The sequence below is a fragment of the Anomaloglossus baeobatrachus genome, chromosome 9 (genome assembly GCF_048569485.1).
Source record: "Anomaloglossus baeobatrachus isolate aAnoBae1 chromosome 9, aAnoBae1.hap1, whole genome shotgun sequence".
NCBI classification, from domain to species: Eukaryota; Metazoa; Chordata; class Amphibia; order Anura; family Aromobatidae; genus Anomaloglossus; species Anomaloglossus baeobatrachus.
Genome location: NC_134361.1, coordinates 156,841,041 through 156,859,507, shown reverse-complemented (window position 1 = coordinate 156,859,507; position 18,467 = coordinate 156,841,041). Strand labels below are relative to the sequence as shown.

At 49.8% G+C, this 18,467-nt stretch overlaps 1 protein-coding gene across 1 annotated transcript in view; it reads right to left on the bottom strand.

Moving 5' to 3' along the window:
* Positions 1-14,937, bottom strand: part of LOC142251329 (BTB/POZ domain-containing protein KCTD12-like) — a 286,429-nt gene extending 271,492 nt beyond the window's left edge. Inside the window, exon 1 of the mRNA XM_075324021.1 lies at positions 14,855-14,937. The gene's annotated coding sequence lies outside the window, so the exon portion shown is untranslated. The remainder of the gene's footprint in view (positions 1-14,854) is intronic.
* Between the last annotated feature and the right edge of the window lie 3,530 nt (positions 14,938-18,467).

Below are 18,467 nucleotides of genomic sequence, written 5' to 3'. Positions count from 1 at the left end.
TCAGGTGATAAACTTGTCCTCTAGACCCCTCAATGATACCGAGCAACAGGTTTTAGACAAAGGTTTGTCTTTTGTCCCTACCACTGACTTCGACGAGTTTACAGCAATTAAAGACTTGAATCCATTCGCCATACGTCTCAAATGGGAAAAGTTTTTTGGCAGACAGAATGAGAAAACCTCAGTTGAATTGGGGATCCCGGAAGACCTTATACAGGATGTCAGGCTACTTTTTCATTTGAGCGACATGAACCCCAATGACCTGGGCGAAGGGCCGTTCACAAATTTAAAAAACAAAAGTATGAAAATGCCCCCGACACTGGCAGAAATTGATGCCATAGATATTTTTGTGAACATGGTCACTGAGGATATAAAAAACAGCGTAGGCACACACAGGGGTCAGTTCAACCTGTCGAAGACCGAAATGCTCAGTTTACAATGTCTGGAAAGGGACTCCAGTATCACCATAAAGCCCTCTGACAAAGGGGGCAACGTGGTGATACTGAACTCCAAGGACTATAAGAACATCTGTCTTAATATCCTTAAGGATGAGGCATGCTATGCTAAACTTGACTCAAGCCCAATTTCAGGCTTTAAAAATTAACTAAAGAACATGCTGAAGTTAGCCTTAGATAGGAAAATTATAGACAAAAACGAGTTTGAATATCTGCTACCTGCCTTTCCGGTCATGGCGACTTTCTATATTTTACCAAAAATACACAAAGGCTGTAACCCTTTAAAAGGTCACCCAATCGTGTCAGGGATAGGCAGCTTAACAGAAAAACTGAGCATTTACGTAGACAGGATTCTGAGACCATTTGTGCTCTCCCTCAATTCCTACTTAAGGGATACTACTGACTTCCTATGTAGAATTGACGACATCTTCCTTGAGGAAGGTATGCTGCTATGCAGTATTGATGTGGAGGCGCTGTATTCCTCCATCCCCCATACGGCTGGGGTAGAGGCGGTGAAATTTTTCCTAAGTACCAGAGGCAGCCAGTTCGCCCAACACAACAATTTTGTTATTGAGGCCCTCATTTTCTGTTTAACCAACAATGTTTTCACCTTTGGTGGGAGGTTCTTCCATCAGCTCAGGGGGACTGCGATGGGGACGTGCTGTGCCCCATCGTATGCAAATCTCCTCCTGGGCTGGTGGGAGGAGAAGATGGTCTTTGGTGGCCTGATTGATACCGAGGACGTCATCTTGTGGTTAAGGTACATAGACGACGTCTTCGTTATCTGGAAGGGATCAGAGGTGGACTTCCACTCCTTCATGACCACATTAAACAATAACAACATTGGTCTGCATTTCACCAGCGAAGTAGGTGGGGATAGCCTGGCATTCCTTGATGTTTTGGTTGAAAAGGGACCGGAGGGCCGTCTAAAAACAACAACTTATAGAAAGGCCACCTCCCCGAACTTCCTTTTGAAATGGGAAAGTGCCCATCCTGGCCCCCTTAAAAGGGGGATTCCCAAGGGACAGTTTGTTAGGATGCGGAGAAACTGTTCCGAGGAGGCTTCTTTCTGATTGCAATCAGCTGACCTGATGGGGCGTCTGAGAGACAGGGGCTACCCCGAGGGGGTAATCACGAGGGCGTACAAGTCTACATGCAATCTGGACTGCGGTAGCCTATTAAATCCTAACCTTAACAATGCCGCCACCCCCGACGTCCTTAGATTTATTGCAACATTTAAGAATGGTGCAACCGATTTGAGACGAATACGATGCAAACATTGGCCCATACTGCATATGGATCCTACCATTGATAAACACCTTTTCAGTCACCCATCGATCACCTTTAGAAAGGCAAAATCTTTAGGTGACAGATTAGTGCACAGTCACTTCGAGGAAAATAGATCAGCCATGACAGTGAATGGAGCCAAAGGCTGCTTCAAGTGCCATGATTGCATTAATTGCAGATTTGTGGAGGAAGGGAAAGATTTCAAGAATTCTAAGGGTACCAAAACATACTCCCTGAGGTCACTAATAACCTGCAAATCGAAAGGGGTAGTGTACAGGGTAAGTTGTGGATGTGGCAAATTGTATGTGGGCAAGACCATTAGAGAACTGAGACGCAGAATAGGGGAACACAAGGGCGATATCCTCAAAAAGAACGATACACCAGTGGCGAGACACTTTAATGCCTTCCATAATGGTGACCTGAGAAGTTTTAAAGTAATGGGCATTGATTTGATTCCCCCCCCCCCCCCCCCGCGGGGTGGGAATTGGGATAAGATCATCCTCCAGAAGGAGTGCTTCTGGATATACAGCTTGGACACTCTGGTGCCATTGGGATTGAACGAATCCCTTTCCTTCACTCCCTTTTTAGGAGCACCCTAGAACTAGGGTTTTTGGTAGCAGGGATAGCCGATGCCCGAGTGGGGGCACCACAGGCGTAGGACTATTAGGGTGCCGACCCCCACATGTTAGGTAGGGACACCTCTGTGGTAGGGCTAGTGGATAGTTTGCACTCTAGATCCCCCCCCCCTCCGGACCATGACTGTTCTCTTATAGTATAGCCTAATCTCAATCCCATTGATACCCCCCTTGTGCGCCTTCTATCCCTTGGTACAGGGATCGCCCCCATGGTATTAGTAACATTCTGGCCATGCGCCACCCCTCCTCCCCCCAATCCCTCCACCCTTATTGTTGATAGTCGCCTCTAATGAACCCGGATATTGACCCTTTTTCCTATGGCCTGTATATGTCTAGGCCCTGCCTTTTCTATTATCCGTACTACTAGCTTGACCAGCGACACTGCTTGTGCATACCGGCACGTTTATGGGCTTGTACCTCCGTGCCTGTCATTATATTCCCCCTCGCGGGTATGACACATGGCGCCCACATTACTATGGTTACGCCATGTGTTGCTCTATGTGATGGATTAGCTTGCGTTCCACTTACCCGGATGTGATTACATCGGGTAATGGCTGTGACGCTTCCTTAGCGACGCGGTGATCGATGACGCGTCACTTTTGGCCCGGAGGTAGTCTGGGAGTGAACGTCATCGGTATCGGACCCGTCTGCACATGCGCCGGGCTATATATGGAGCGCCCATCCGGACGCTATGCGCGGCATTTTTGGAATTGGGTTCTGATTTGTGCCATTGTGCGGTGAGTGTTTCTAACCACGGGGCATTAGACATACGGCTTGATAGGCAGCCTTTGGGCTTACCCCTTGTGTTTGCTTATTTCTAGTGACCTGAGCATCTGCGGACTGTCATATTGTGGAGATACCTATTGACAGCCCTCCTCTATATCCCACTGGAACTCCCCTGATGATTCACTTTTGAAACGTTGGAAGTGGGTTTTGCAACTTTATGCCTGATATGGGTTTAGGTCTCTAAGGGATTTTGATGTGCTGATTGACAGCCCCCTGCATGAACCGATAACCTGCACCAATGCCCGTGTATGATCTCCGGACCTGGTAAGACCGTTCCCACTTAATGTGGGATTTATTATTTGTTACGGTTCCCATGGTTACCGGAGCATCTGCCTGTGACACACAAGTTTGTATTCTCCCCTGAATGGAGTTGTGAAACTAATATACTAGACTGTGTGCCTATGTTTTTGCCTCAGTTAGGGCTATCGTTATATATGTACTGTGTGATTTATCTCCCACTGCTGTACACCAACTGAGGCATTCCGTATTTTGGGCCTACGTTTTGTTGGTCCACTTGTTGGATCTTTGCTACCTTGGTTTTAATCTTGTGAGCCACTGTTCACTTTTTATCCGCATATACAGTAAAGGTTATGTTTTAAGCTTGTCTTTCTTTTCACATCCTATCTGGTCCAGCTAATTTGTTTGATTACTGTGGATCTACTTTTTGGTATACTGCTATCTCCTCCTGCTGATGGAGCAATACCAAAGGTTAGGATCCCAGAACTATGGGGGGTTGAGCTCTGCACCAAAAGAGAAAAAAGTGCAGTACCCTGTGACACCCTGACTAGTTCAGGGGCATCACATAAATATTCCCTTTTACGGATCAAAGTGTCCACCAAGCCGGGTCCGGACGACCCCCTCGAGCCATGATCCCCGGATCCGAGCTGCCCGACTAACACCGGGGTGGTACACCTTGAAGCTTACCTGGCATCAGGAACAGGATAAGGACTGGACCCATTAAACCAGGTGACATGCTGCTTCCAGAACTGTTTAAAAACTTTGCTGTGTCTGTCTGTTTGAATTGCCGCCATTTGTGTCACCATTTTGCCGCCATCTTGCCTTCCATTTTGGCGCCTAAAAACAACAACTGCGCCATCATCCCCAGCAAAAGGGTGTGAAGCCGAAGCCCCGCCCCATGGGAGTAACAGGATGTGAAGACGGAGATTGGAGCAGGGACACCAGGACTCTGCACAAAAGTTCCTGGAAGAGAGATCAGCAGGATGTCGTTGCCAAGAGACTGGTCGCCTGAGCGTTCCGTTCCCAGAACGGCTACCTGGATCGAAGAGGAGACAGAGCGGCTCTGCAGGATCATGCAGATGCAATTCTTGTTCCTGCTGGAGAACTAGAGGATCGAAATGAGGAATGTGGCCGCAGCGGTGCCGGCCCTTGAAGTGGAAGCCCTGTGTGTGAAGTGGGTAAGCAGAAGCCCAGTTACGGTTGATCCGGCCTACCCGGCCGCGGAACCCAGTCTGCCCCTGGCCACCGCGACTGCCATGCCACCTCCTCCACCCTCGGCTGAAGCTATCGCCGATCCGCTGCCCCCGACACTGGCAGCGGAGCCTCCAGCCCCCGCGGAAGACGAGCAGGCCGTAACGCCTCTGGCCCTACTACCGGCCAGACCAGACCAGGCCGCAATGCCTCCGGTACCATCCACGGCCAGACCAGACCCAGCCGCATCACCGGGCCCGTACCTCGGTATGGAGCACCTGGCCATTGCTACCCCGGCTGCGGAACAGCCGGTTCATCTTGTCACCGCTGTAGAGAAGGCAACCACCGACATGCTGGTTCCGCTGCCAGGGCTGCGGGAATCCGAATGCATCCGGTTTCCCTGGAGGAGGCAGAACCTGAGGTCCACGTCCCATACTGGGAGAGACAACATCAGCAGCTGTGCGCGGAGATGTCCGCCAGAGAGCAGTGTTGGGCGGAGGTCGCTGCCCGCACGCATAGAGAGAAGGAGTACCTGAGAAAGGCTACGTTCCGGGTCAGAGGGCCGCGGTACCGGGGCCTGTTGGAGCATTTTGACCCCATCAAGGGGGTTTATCTCTGAGCCGGGCCTTGCTGCTGGGCAAAGGGGCACCCCGACCGAAACCTGAAACCAGGAGATATGGTTTCATATTGCCGGCATTGTGGAGAGCAGGGCTGGGATGTCCTGGAGGTTAGCAGGCATGCCATGCAAGATGGAAAAATAGTGTAATGGTAGTGGAACCTGGCTATCTTGTTACAATATTATGTTTTATACTGAGTTTGTTATTTTTCTTGAAAATGCTGATCATTTGAAAATGTTGAAAATGCTAATTATCCGAATAAGTAACCTGATTAGAAAGTTTTACAATTTTTTCACCCAGTGCATGGACCCTGTTTTACCTCCCTAGTATTAACCCCTTCAGCCCTCAGCCTGTTCTCACCTTAAAGACCAGGCCATTTTTTGCAATTTTGACCAGTGTCACTCTGGAACGGATCCTGGCGATTTTGACATTGTTTTTTCGTGACATATTGTACTTCATGTCAGTGGTAGATTTAAGATGATATGTTTTGTGTTTATTTGTGAAATTTTCGGAAATTCTGCGAAAAGTTAGAAAATTTCGCAATTTTTAAAATTTGAAATTTTATGCCCATAAATCTGAGAGAGATGTCACACAAAATAGTTACTAAATAACATTTCCCACTTGTCTACACCAGCGCAATTTTTGAAACAAACATTTTTTTCATTAGGAAGTTAGAAGGGGTCAAAGTTCATCAGCAATTTTCCATTTTTCCAACAAAATTTACAAAAAAAAAATTTTTATGTACCACATCACATTTGGAGTGATTTGAGAAACGTAGGCGACAGAAAATACCCAAAAGTGACCCCATTCTAAAGTCTGCACCCTTCACTCTGCTGAAAACCACATCCAAAAAGTTTACTAACCCTTTAGGAGCTTCACAGCAACCAAAGCAATGTGGAAGGAAAAAATAAAAATTTTACTTTGTTACACAAAAATGTTACTTTAGCCATAAAATTTAGCATTTTCACAAGGGTATCAGGAAAAAATGCCCCATAAAATTAATTGTGCAATTTCTCCTGAGTACACTGATAATTCATATGTGGTGGAAATCAATTGTTTGGGTACATGGCAGGGCTCAGAAGGGAAGGAGCATCATTTGAATTTTTTTAAAGCAAAATTGTCTGGAATCATTAGCGGATGCGATGTTGCGTTTGGAGCCCCCCTGAGGTGCCTAAACAATTGAGCTCCCCCACAAATGACCCCATTTTGGAAACTAGATCCCCCATGGCATAAATCTAGATGGGTAATGAGCACTTTGAAGCCTCACGTGCTTCATACATTGAGCCATAAAAACAAAAAAGTACTTTTTTTCCACAAAAATGTTATTTTAGGCTCATTTTTTAATTTTTACAGAAGTAACAGGATAAAATGGACCGCAAAATTTGTTGGGCAATTTGTTCTGAGTACGCTGATACCTCATATGTGGCAGAATACCACTGTTTGGGCGCACCACAGAGCTCCAGAGGGAAGGAGCGTCATTTGACTTTTTAAATGGAAAATTAGCTGGAATCGTTAGCCGTACCATGTTGCGTTTGGAGATCCCCCTGATGTGCCCAAACAGTGGAGCTCCCCCACATGTGACCCCATTTTGGAAACTAGACCCCCATACAAAAATATATTAGTTTGGTGAAATAAAAAATACGGACGTCAGTGAAAAAAAAAAAAAAAATACGAGCGCCTGCAACTGACACTAAGGCAAGTGTCACACGTGGGAGCAATGCACGAATCTCGCATCACATCACCCGGCACAGCCGCACACTCGTGTCTGGAAGAGAGTGACCGTGCCGGATGATGCGATGCGAGACTCGTGCATCATTCTCATGTGTGGCACTGGGATGACCCTTACAATATTCAGTAAAAAATACTATTGTTGGCGATTACTACAGTATCATTTTACTGGCCTTAAACTAAGTTTATTTGTATTTCTTTCTTAGTTTAAAGAAAAAAAATCAGGACGCACGCACGGATGTCCTGCAAAAAGGGGGGGGGACTAGGTGGGATCGAAAAAAGATGGATGGAGGATGGAAGAGGGCGCAACGGATGCAGGAGCGGCGAGGTATGGGTGAGGTCGCGGCGGATGGAGGAGCGGCGGAGGATGGAAAAAGGCGCAAAGGATGCAGGAGCGGCGGAGGATGGGGGGAGAGAGCAGCGGATGGAGGAGCGGTGGAGGATGGGTAAGGGCACAGCGGATGCCGGAGCGGCGGAGAATGGGGGGAGGTTGGAAGGGGAGTGGGAGGTGAGATTGGGGATAGCTACCTTACAGGATGGATCTAGGCAGCAGGATCGCAGCAGATGGAGGATGCAGCAGACCCGGGAGGGGGAGAAGTGGGAGAGGGGGCAGAAGATTAAGGGGATGGGAGAGAGCGGGCAGCAAATCGGGGAGGGGGCAGTGGCTGATGGGGGAGTGCAGTGACAGATGCAGTGGCTGATGGTGAGTGCGGTGGCAGATGCAGGGGCGCAGTCGCAGATGAGGGAGTGTGGTGGTTGATGGGGGAGTGCGGTGGCTGATGCGAGGAGTGTGGTGGATGATGGGGGGAGTGTGGTGGCTGATGGGGGAGTGCGGTGGCAGATGGGGGGAGTGCGGTGGCAGATGGGGGGAGTGCGGTGGCAGATGGGGGGAGTGCGGTGGCAGATGGGGAGAGTGGCGTGGCAGATGGGGAGAGTGCGGTGCCAGATGGGGAGAGTGCGGTGGCAGATGGAGAGAGTGCAGTGGCAGACGGGGAGAGTGCGGTGGCTGACGGGGAGAGTGCTGTGGTTGATGGGGAGAGTGCGGTGGCTGATGGGGAGAGTGCGGTAGCAGATGGGGGAGTGGAGCGGCAGATGCAGGGGCGGCTCAGCGGCGTCAGATGCAGGGGCGACGAAGCGGCGGATACAAGGGAGCATAAGAAAGAGAGCAGCGGCATTAGATGCAGGGGGGCGCAGCGGAATCACATGCAGGGGAGCAGCGGGAGGAGAGCAGCGGCGGTGTAGGATCGACGCAGATGGAGGAGGGCAGCGTATGATCTGGGGTTGTGACTCACAGATGGGCACCCGCAGGGATTGCTCTCCTCAGCTTCCATGGACGGAGAAGCTGAGGAGAGCGATCTACAGATCACCGGTCCCAGATGCACGGTGCTTGGAGAGATCGGTCACAAGGCCTATCTCTCCAAACAGAGCTGGGGGAAAGTGAAGCAAAGGTCACCCTGCTCCAGCCAATGATCAGTGCTACAGCTGGATTTCAATGTTTCAGCCATTTTCAATGGCTGAAACATTACATTGGCTGTGATTGGCTGAGCGGCGTTCGTCAGCCAATCACAGCCTCCGTAGGTCCAGGGAGGAGACACCACCCCTCCTGAGGTCAGGTACAGGTCCTTTCCTTCCCGAATCTACAGTTTTTGAAAACCGATAGCGGTCATCGGGGCTACGGGGCCGCGATTTCGCCATGACGGATATATCCGTCATGGGTTTTTAAGTACCAGGGCACCATGACGGATACATCCATCTAAGATCATGAAGGGGTTAAAAATGGACCATGGCTGCAGGACTGGCAGCAGCCAGCCGAACTTGTGCTTATTGGAAATAGTTGCATCTACAGTAGTGTGCCTACCAGAGTCGTCTCCTGAACCATCAGGATTTTAATCCTGTCACCATGGACACTGCAAGGAAGTCGGGGGTGCTGCGACACCATGGCTAGCGGTGGCACAAGGGGTTCAGGTGTTTTGGGTGGCGGGTTGAAGGGAAAGGGACAATGGGAATGGACTGTCGCAGGAAGGAGCTGCAGCAGAGTAGGCTGAGTCTTCGACTATCGCTACAACCGGCAGCGTTCTCAAGTGTTCTAGTGTTGGACTCTGTGAGTTAGTAACGTTTAAGGGTATTGCCTACCCTGTGTGGGAAGAGTATCTAATATTTCAAATGTTATCTTTTTCAGTTCCAGTTCAATAAAACCTCTGTGTGTCCTGTAGCTCGGGAACGAGCTACGTTTAACCAAGGGAGAATGTAGCGCCCCTGACTATATCAGGGTGCTACAGGGAACTGCATCCTTTCCCAAGGGTGCAGGACCTACCCCCCCATGGTTCCAGGTTCCCAACAATCTGTGTCACTACTATCAGCACCATAAATCCCAACCACACCTCACATCATCATGACCTGTCAGACACACCAGTGGGTTGTTCAAGCTGGAATAGGTCCACCCACCTAGGAGTCAGGCAGACTGGTGGGAGGGAGGAAGTGAGCAGTTCAGTGGCAGCCCTCAAAGAGTGTGGAGCTGGAGTGTTAGCTCCCGGGGCGCTAGACCGAGGTTGGGTCACAGACTGTGGTCTGGGACCAGAGGAGTCGGGGACCGGTAACAGTGACATTGGAAAAGGGTGTGACGGACATAGTCTAGGAGGACTGTCGGCATCAGAAAACCCAAAAGAACTGACTGGTACAGAGCACGACGGGGTACAGGACCCTAGGTCAGGAACCGATTCAACGTCCTGATAATTAACCTGGGAGGGAGAGTATCTTCACGAACTTCCCTAAGAGCTCAGGGATTGAAGTCATCAGCACAACGTGGGGTATAGGGTTTCCCAGTAAAGCAACCCACTGAAATCCCAAGTGCCAGCCATCAAGAGCACAGCTACACTACACATAGTGAGCGAGGCCCCAACAGCTTCAAGCCAAGGGACCACAAACAGACAACTAAATTGTGCATGGAGGCAGGCTCCGGATTACCAAGTGACACCGGTGGGAGCGGATACCTGGACGGGCTCCCCGCAGTGACAGTGGTACACAGAGACTTTGGTTTACCTGCAGTGTATGTGTCTACTTTATAAACCTCATCCAGCACCATGATTACCGCAGTGAGTACCCTGATCCCTGCACCCTGCTCTCCCAAAAAACTAATAAACACCCTGAGCCCAGGGCCTTCCCTACCTGCGGAGTGACTAACATCAGGCTGCTTAACTCCATTTGCCCTGGTACTCCTAACAGCAGCGGCAGTACTCCCATTACCGCAACCCACAGGTCGCATCACGAACTTCTCCCCTGTAAAAATCCCCTTTTACGGATCAAAGTGTCCACCAAGCCGGGTCCGAACGACCCCCTCGAACCACGATCCCGGATCCGAGCAGCCCGACTAATACCGAGGCGGTACAATTGTATTTCTTTTTCTGGCCTTCTATATTATATAACATTTATTCATCTGAATGGTTTTTGAAGACTGGACTCAGACTACATCTGAACTTTCACTGCGGGCTTTGTTCAAAGATCTAAAAATTGGAATTGTGCCCCTGATGAAGAATAAGGGGTACTTCTCACATAGAGAGATCACTAGCAAGATCGCTGCTGAGTCACAGGTTTTGTGACGTACCAGTGACCTCATCAGCGATCTCGCTGTGTGTGACACTAAGCAGCGACTTGGTCCCTGCTATGAAATCGCTGATCGTTACACACTGTTCTGGTTCATTTTTTGGTCGTCAGGCTCCCTCAGGGCAGCACGCATCGGTGTGTTTGACACCTTACCCAACAACCTCGTTCGCGACTCACGTAGGCGTGCATCTTCGTTGTTTTCCGTGCCCTCTCTGTGCCGATTGGTGATCGCAACTGTGTTCGGATTGGCCGCTGCCATCCTCTGTTCTGGCTTGTAGATCGCAGTACATTTCAGAGGGCTGAATTCACTTGTCCCGGACCACGTATAGCAGCAGATCGTAATACAGTCCATTCTGCATCGGGACTATAGTATGGACAAGGATGGAGAAGGATGGAAGCGCAATTATGTTGCCTTCTCTAAAGGCAAGGCCGCCCAGTCACAATGCAGTTACGACCACCAATCGGAGCAGAGGGGGTGCAGAAAATGCAATGTAGATGCATGCCTCTGTTACTAATCAAGATTTGAATCGTGCTATTGTACCGCCCCGCGGCCATGGCTGCGGCTGCCGAGCCGCTCGGATCCATGCTCGTGTACTGCGGGTGGTGGCTCTAGCCTCTCACGGACCCGGGGGTCATGTCACTCTGCAAGGGGGTTTGGCGCTACGCGCGGGGGATGCGGGTGTTCAGTTTGGGAATGATAGTTCATGACGCCACCCACGGGTTGTGGTGATTGTGGACACCACCGCTGCGGTGAAGGTACGGGGACTCCCGGGAGCGGTGTAGTGGCGCAGCTAGGTGTTGACCCCTCCGTGGGTAGGGGATGTTGGTCCCGGGGCCCGGTTGGCGAGGGCCGGGGTGCAGGACGCAGTGTTGTGGTGCAGCGCGGTGCGGTGCCTGATGGCACTGGTGTACTCACTCTGATACAAGACACTGGAGTCGCTGGTAAACCAAACGGAGTGATGAACGGGGCCCGCAGCCGGCTGCAGCTTTTCCAGTTAGGTTGGTAATGTCCGCCTTTCTCCTGCACCTGTGTGTGAATCTTGACTAAAGTGCCTGGGCACCGGTAGTCCGCTCCCCGGCGTATAAGTGTCGTAGGAGCCCGTTTGCCTGCAGACGCTGGCCCTTTGGATCTCTTGCCTTTGGCGGTGGCACTTATCCGGAATGGTTGGGCTGTTGCCTTCAATCGGGACTTAGGTGGGAATGAACCCCTGAGGTCCAGACCGCAATCAGTTAATTTGACTATGATGGTGGCTTATAGCTTAGTTCGGGGTCTGAGTACTCTGACTGGTGCTCTGGTATCCAGTTGGCTCACCGGTTCGGTTCCGGTGGGCCATTACCCTGTCCCGGTCCCTTACGGTTCCACCGGTCGTATTCCCGGTCTCCTGCAGGTGGCCACTACCGTCTGCCTCCTTGCCAATGGTGACTGGGCTCCAACCCAGCAACCGGAGTAGTCTTTGGCAGGCCTGAGCACAGGTCTGCTTCTGGACACAACCTCCCTCTTTCACTGTCAGAACTCCTCTCCCAACTACTTGAACTTGACTACTTAGGTTCCCGCCTCCAGGCCTGTGAACTCCTCAGTGGGTGGAGCCAACCGCCTGGCTCCACCACCCCTGGTGTGGATATCAAACCTGGAGGGTGGTAACAAGGTTTTCTGTGTTTGACTGCTGTTACCTAACTGGAAGGGGTGTAATGTTGTGTGTGTGACTACCTGGGACGACCTGGATAGTCGAGGGCGTCACACTAAGTGACAGGGTCCCAGTAACCGCCGTATCGTTGCTGCGTCGTTGGGAAGATCTGACTGTTTAACAGCTCACTAGTGACCCTGTAGCAACGTACCAGCGATCCTGACCAGGTCGTATCGTGGTCGGAATCGCTGGTACGTCGTTTAGTGAGACGGTACCCTTAGAATTCAAACAGTTTAGACAAACATAGATGCAACGGCAGAGAAGTACAAGGTTGCAGCTTATCTTACAATATTTGCTTTTACTATAAAGCTGGGTTCACACATAGCGAGAGCGACAACGACGTCGCTGTTACGTCACCATTTTCTGTGACGTAACAGCGACCTTGTAAGTCGCTGTTATGATCACTGCTTAGCTGTCAAACACAGCAGAAGCAGCAGCGATCATAACAACAAGTGTCGCTGTGCTACATGTGTAGAGAGCAGGGAGCCGCGCTTAGCGCTAGCTCCCTGCACTCCTAGCTACAGTACACATCGGGTTAATTACCCGATGTGTACTGCAGCTACATGTGCAGAGAGCAGGGAGCCGCGCACACTGCTTAGCGCTGGCTCCCTGCACCCCTAGGTACAGTACACATCGGGTTAACTACCCGATGTGTACTGCAGCTACATGTGCAGAGAGCAGGAGCCGGCACTGGCAGCGAGAGCGGCGGACTCTGGTAACGAAGGTAAATATCGGGTAACCAGGGAAATATCTTCCCTTGGTTACCCGATGTTTACCCTGGTTACAGCTTACCGCAGCTGTCAGATGCCGGCTCCTGCTCCCTGCTCGCTTCATTTCGTCGCTCTCTCACTGTCACACACAGCGATGTGTGCGTCACAGCGGGAGAGCGACGACCAAAAAATGAAGCTGGACATTCAGCAACGACCGGTGACCTCACAGCAGGGGCCAGGTCGTTGCTGGATGTCACACACAGCGACAGCGACGGGACGTCGTTGCAACGTCACAGAAAATGGTGATGTAGCAGCAACGTCGTTGTCGTCGTCGCTGTGTGTGACACCACCCTAAGAGATGCCCCTTGGCTTGTAATTGGCTCCATATTGTGCTTCTTATCATATTAGAATCATTTCATTTTGGTGCCACTTATCAAGTAATTTTGAGATCAAATATATACTTTTATTAAAGTCTTTGTTTAAGATTGCAAAAAGTAATGGCCTTCTTGAAAATTTAGTGCCACCCCTGCCTACAGTTTGTGTCTGGTATTGCAGCTCAGCTCCAAAGAAGTTTATGATAAACACCACACACAACTCGTAGACAGGGGTGTCACTGTTTGTAGAAGTCAAGAGCTATTTTTTATCTAATCCTTGGCACCCCTTTTAAATCCGTAGGCCTTGCTTTTTACGCAGTTTATTAGTCGTCAGAACTGCTTTGGCACTGTGAACCCACCAGCTGCTGATTAATGGCTGGGGACATGCTCAATTTCCCATTGCAACTAATTACTAGGTGTCTTACCCCTCACCTCTTTCTGCAAATAATCTCATTGGATTGTACAACCACAGTTGATGCTAATCAATGCCGACCACGTTGGATGCTGGAGTTTCACAATCCATGTACGGACTGCGATTTCCGGACCAGCCTGTAGGCATATATGATTTCATGTCAGGAGACCTACACAGGTCTAGAAATTGCAACCTGAACACAGCCTAATAAGCAGTAATACTGTTATATCTTGGGATTATAATATTATTCTGATTCTTTATTCTTATGTTTAACTTCCACATTAACTTTTCTACACAACTCATAATTATCTTCTACGGTGACTCCTGTCCGTTTCCTTTTCGTGATATATTTAGTGGTACGATCTTGGAGGATATTAACTGTGACGAATTAATTTTCGTATTACTTGTTTCTCCTACATAACAATCTGCATCACTTTATCTATACCAGAATGGCCTCTAATATTGTATACAACACAGAGAGAATTAGACGCTCCGGCTTAAACTGTCAACTGTTGAGATTAGCAGAATTGCTTTCCTTTTAATCTCCTCCGATGACTGTAACAAAGACTATAAATAGTCGAAGAAGAGGATGAAATATGCAAAAGGAGCGCAGGTGACAAATAAAATACTGTATATTACGAAACATGTAACTAATGAGCAACATTATGTAATAATGATTTAAATGAGTCAGAAATATAAATATTTACATTTTGAATCTTTACTGTTATATCTTCAATGGTGAGGCTGTATTAAAAATTATGAGTATACATACATTTAATAACTACATTTAATAACAAAGGGCAAAAGTAGTCACTTAGCAAAACTTTAAGAATCTAATTCTGTAATATCAGATAATATCTAAATATTTATGCTAGAATAGATTTACCACTTACGATTCTTATTTTATTCTGCCTTAGTACATTATGATCATGTTAAGTATAACTCCTCTCCGTAAACAAATGGTAAAAACACACTAAAGAAATTGTAGAAACGTAACAAGCGACTTAAACATCAAACATATCTACTTAAATGCAATCTGGATTGTTGTCGTCACGAAGCTTATTTGTATAAAGACAAGTATAATCTGGATAAAATAAAACCCTAGCGATTTCTTATTAAAGAAGATAGAAAAAAATATACCTTTATTGTCTTTGTTGTGAAGACGAAACACAATTCTGTGCTATTTCAAGCTTTATATCCCAAGGGTTTTCTTTCTCTGGTGCTGTAATGTTGTTAAGCAGCGAGTCACTCCCCTTTGTATTTCAATGGGAGCATGCCCCAGTGAGGATGTCATCGTAAATGCACGGCCACCTTGTAACAAGAATCATTTATCTCCGAGACACTGGTAAATATGCTGATGTACGCATGTCAGAGGATTGCCTGCAGATAATCTGACACTGTCCAGATCATCAAGGACTGTTCACTAGCTGAGCATAATGGTATGTTTTATATACTGTATACAGTATATACGTTTTTGCACTCATTCAATAATCATTACAATCATCATCATTAAAGGAGTTGTCCGACATAAACTCCCAAAAACTTTTTAAGCTAATCTGTGCTGTATTGTTATATAAAACATCCTTACATTATTTTTTTTGTTTTCTAACTTTTGTTCCTCTTGAATTATCACTTTATTCTCTGCAGCCTCTTTATTTACTTGCAGGTCAACCAAACATGACATGTTTGACTGCCGAACTTCACAGTCACAGCTGTCACCACCTGGCCTCACTGTCCAGCACCGCCCTCTGCACACACATTCCCTGTCAGTATTGTGCCCCAGCAGCTGATAGATAAATGAATACTATAGAATAAAAATTATATATAGCCCCTAATGTGAGTCTATAGGAGATATATGCACACATATGTGATGCCCCTGAGGCTTCAGTCGCCACAGAGGTACTGCACCTCATACAGACGTGTGGTATTCCATCCTAGGTATGGAGGAGGTTGTAAGGGCCCAGGGACAGAGGACCTCAAATGTTCTATATGTCACAGTTGCTGTTCTGGCACGAGGTTGCAGGGGCTGTGATCCCTGGGTGGTCTATCAGGCCCTGATGTTCCCTGCTATCCACCCCCACACAGTATCCACAGCTGATGGACAGTCCACAGACACGGTCTTGGGGATAACAGTTGCTTTAATACAGCGGGAACAAAGGAAAACAACCCGGAATATACTGTATGTTTCAGTCTTTTGTGGGTAGGTGTAATGCCCGGGTGGTGGATCCTCTGGGCCGTGCACCGGACTCCCCCAGTAAGGCAACACAGAGCTAACCCCTATACAGGGACTGTCCGGTCACCCCACTAGAGGGCCTAGGCGCACGGTTGCCGGAGCACTAAGCGGGATAAGGTCAGAGTCCTTTCCAGAAGCTGGAATGAGGAAGTCCCTGGGGACAAAGAGTTCCTGGTGCCAGGTGTGATGATGGTGCCCAGGTACTGATGGCAGGTAGAGATGTCAGGCGTGAACAGAGTCCAACCGGTAGAGGAGGCAAAGGTCACCCGGTGAAGCCGAGGGTAGGAGGCAGGTTCAGACTGAAGAAGATGGTAGCGTCCCAGCTGACAGTCCCCGTAGGACCACTCGGACAGGCTGTGGCCCAGGCCAGGATAGCTTGGCAGGACAGTCCCCGCAGGACCTCTCGGACAGGACCAGGTTAACTTGGTAGAAGTGGTTCTGTGGAAGACACAGTGTTAATGCAAGACACAGCAAGCGGGACCTGGACTCCTAGCTATAGAACTCGTAGAACAGGCGACGCCCCCCAGGCAGGAAGCTCCTAATATACCTGACCCTGACTGATGCAATATCCTGTTTAGGGAGTGCTGGGCCTTAAAGAGGAGGTCAGTGACCGCGCGCGCGCCCTAATGCGCATGCGTGAGGCCCAGGTGCCGGAGGCCAGAGCAGGGAGCGGTGCCGAGGAGGACGTGTGACTGGAGGCAGGAGACCCGGGGACCGGAGCGGTGAGTGAGGAACGACATCGGGACCCGGGGAGCGTGACAGTCCCCCCCCAAGCCCCCCTCCCCGCAACCGGGACAGAAAGGCACGAATCAGAGGAGTACCCACATTCTCCCGGGGTTGCCAGGACCTATCCTCGGGACCACAACCTGCCCAGTCAACCAGGAAGTACTGCCGTCCCCTGACGGTGTTCATGGCCACGATATCTCTTACCGCATAGATGTCATCATCGGCTATGGGAGGAGGAGGACTGGTATCAGAAGAGAAGGGACCAAGGACAACAGGTTTCAGCAAGGACACATGGTAGGAGTTGGGTATCCGCAGGGAGGGCGGAAGCTGCAATTTGTAGGATACCTCGTTGATCTTCCTGAGGACCTTGAAGGGGCCGATGTACCGCGGACCCAGCTTGTACGAAGGAATCTTGAGTCGGACGTACTTGGAGGCAAGCCAGACCAAGTCCCCAGGAGAAAAGCAAGGACGATCAAGACGTCTCTTGTCCGCATGTTTCTTCATTCGTGCAGCAGCATGTCCCAGGGAGGTCTTGACTGAGGCCCATGTAGCGGAGAAGTCTCTGGCCACGGCATCTGCTGCAGGTACATCGGAAGCTGGAGAGACTGGTAACAGCACAGAAGGCTGGAGACCATAGACAAGATGGAAGGGAGAACTGGAGGTGGATTCGCTGACCTGGTGGTTATGAGAGAATTCAGCCCAAGGAAGGAGCGTGGACCAGTTATCCTGGTGGACATTGACGTAGTGGCAAAGGAAGGTGGTCATTATCTGGTTGACTCGTTCCACTTGTCCATTTGGTGGTAGGCAGAGGAAAAGTCCAGAGACACCCCCAGGTGTTCACAGAGAGCCCTCCAGAAGCGTGAGGTGAATTGGGTTCCTCTGTCGGACACAATATGGGCAGGAAAGCCGTGCAGCCGGAAGATGTGCTGTATGAAGGCGTTCGCAAGCTCTTGAGCAGAGGGCAATCCAGCCATAGGAACAAAATGAGCCATTTTCGAGAACCGGTCCACCACGACCCAGATGACCGTATGACCGGAGGACAAGGGCAAGTCCGTGACAAATTCCATGGCTATGTGTTGCCAGGGAATGGAAGGAATCGGCAGAGGAAGAAGAGGACCAAAGGGCAGATGCTTAGGCGTCTTGTTCCGGGCACAGGAGGAACATGCAGAGACGAAGGTGCTGACATCCGTACGAAGAGACGGGCACCAATAATGACGGGCGATTGCGCCCAAGGTTTTCTTCTGGCCGGCGTGTCCGGCCACTTTCGAGGAGTGTCCCCATTGGAGGACCTTGAGTCGGTTGGTCTCCGCGACGTACGTCTTCCCAGGAGGGATCTGTGCCAGAGAGACGGGAGCCACCGGGATGACCTTGCTAGGACAGATGATGGGCTGGTTTGGCTCCTCCTCTTGGTCTACCGGAACGAAGGACCGAGACAGGGCATCCGCCCTTACGTTCTTGTCCGCGGGCCGGTAGTGTAGCTGAAAGTCAAACCTGGCGAAGAAGAGAGACCAACGTGCTTGGCGCGGATTCAGCCTTTGAGCGGAGCGTATATACTCCAGGTTTTTGTGGTCAGTAGAGATGATCACCGGGTAAACCGCTCCCTCCAAGAGATATCGCCATTCCTCCAACGCATCTTAACAGCCAGGAGCTCTCGATCACCAATGGTATAATTGCGTTCTGGGGCTGAGAAGATCTTGAAGAAGAAGCCGCAGGTGACCATCTTCTCGGTGGCGGACTTCTGCATAAGTACGGCCCCTGCCCCTGCAGAGGAGGCGTCAACCTCCAGGGTGAATT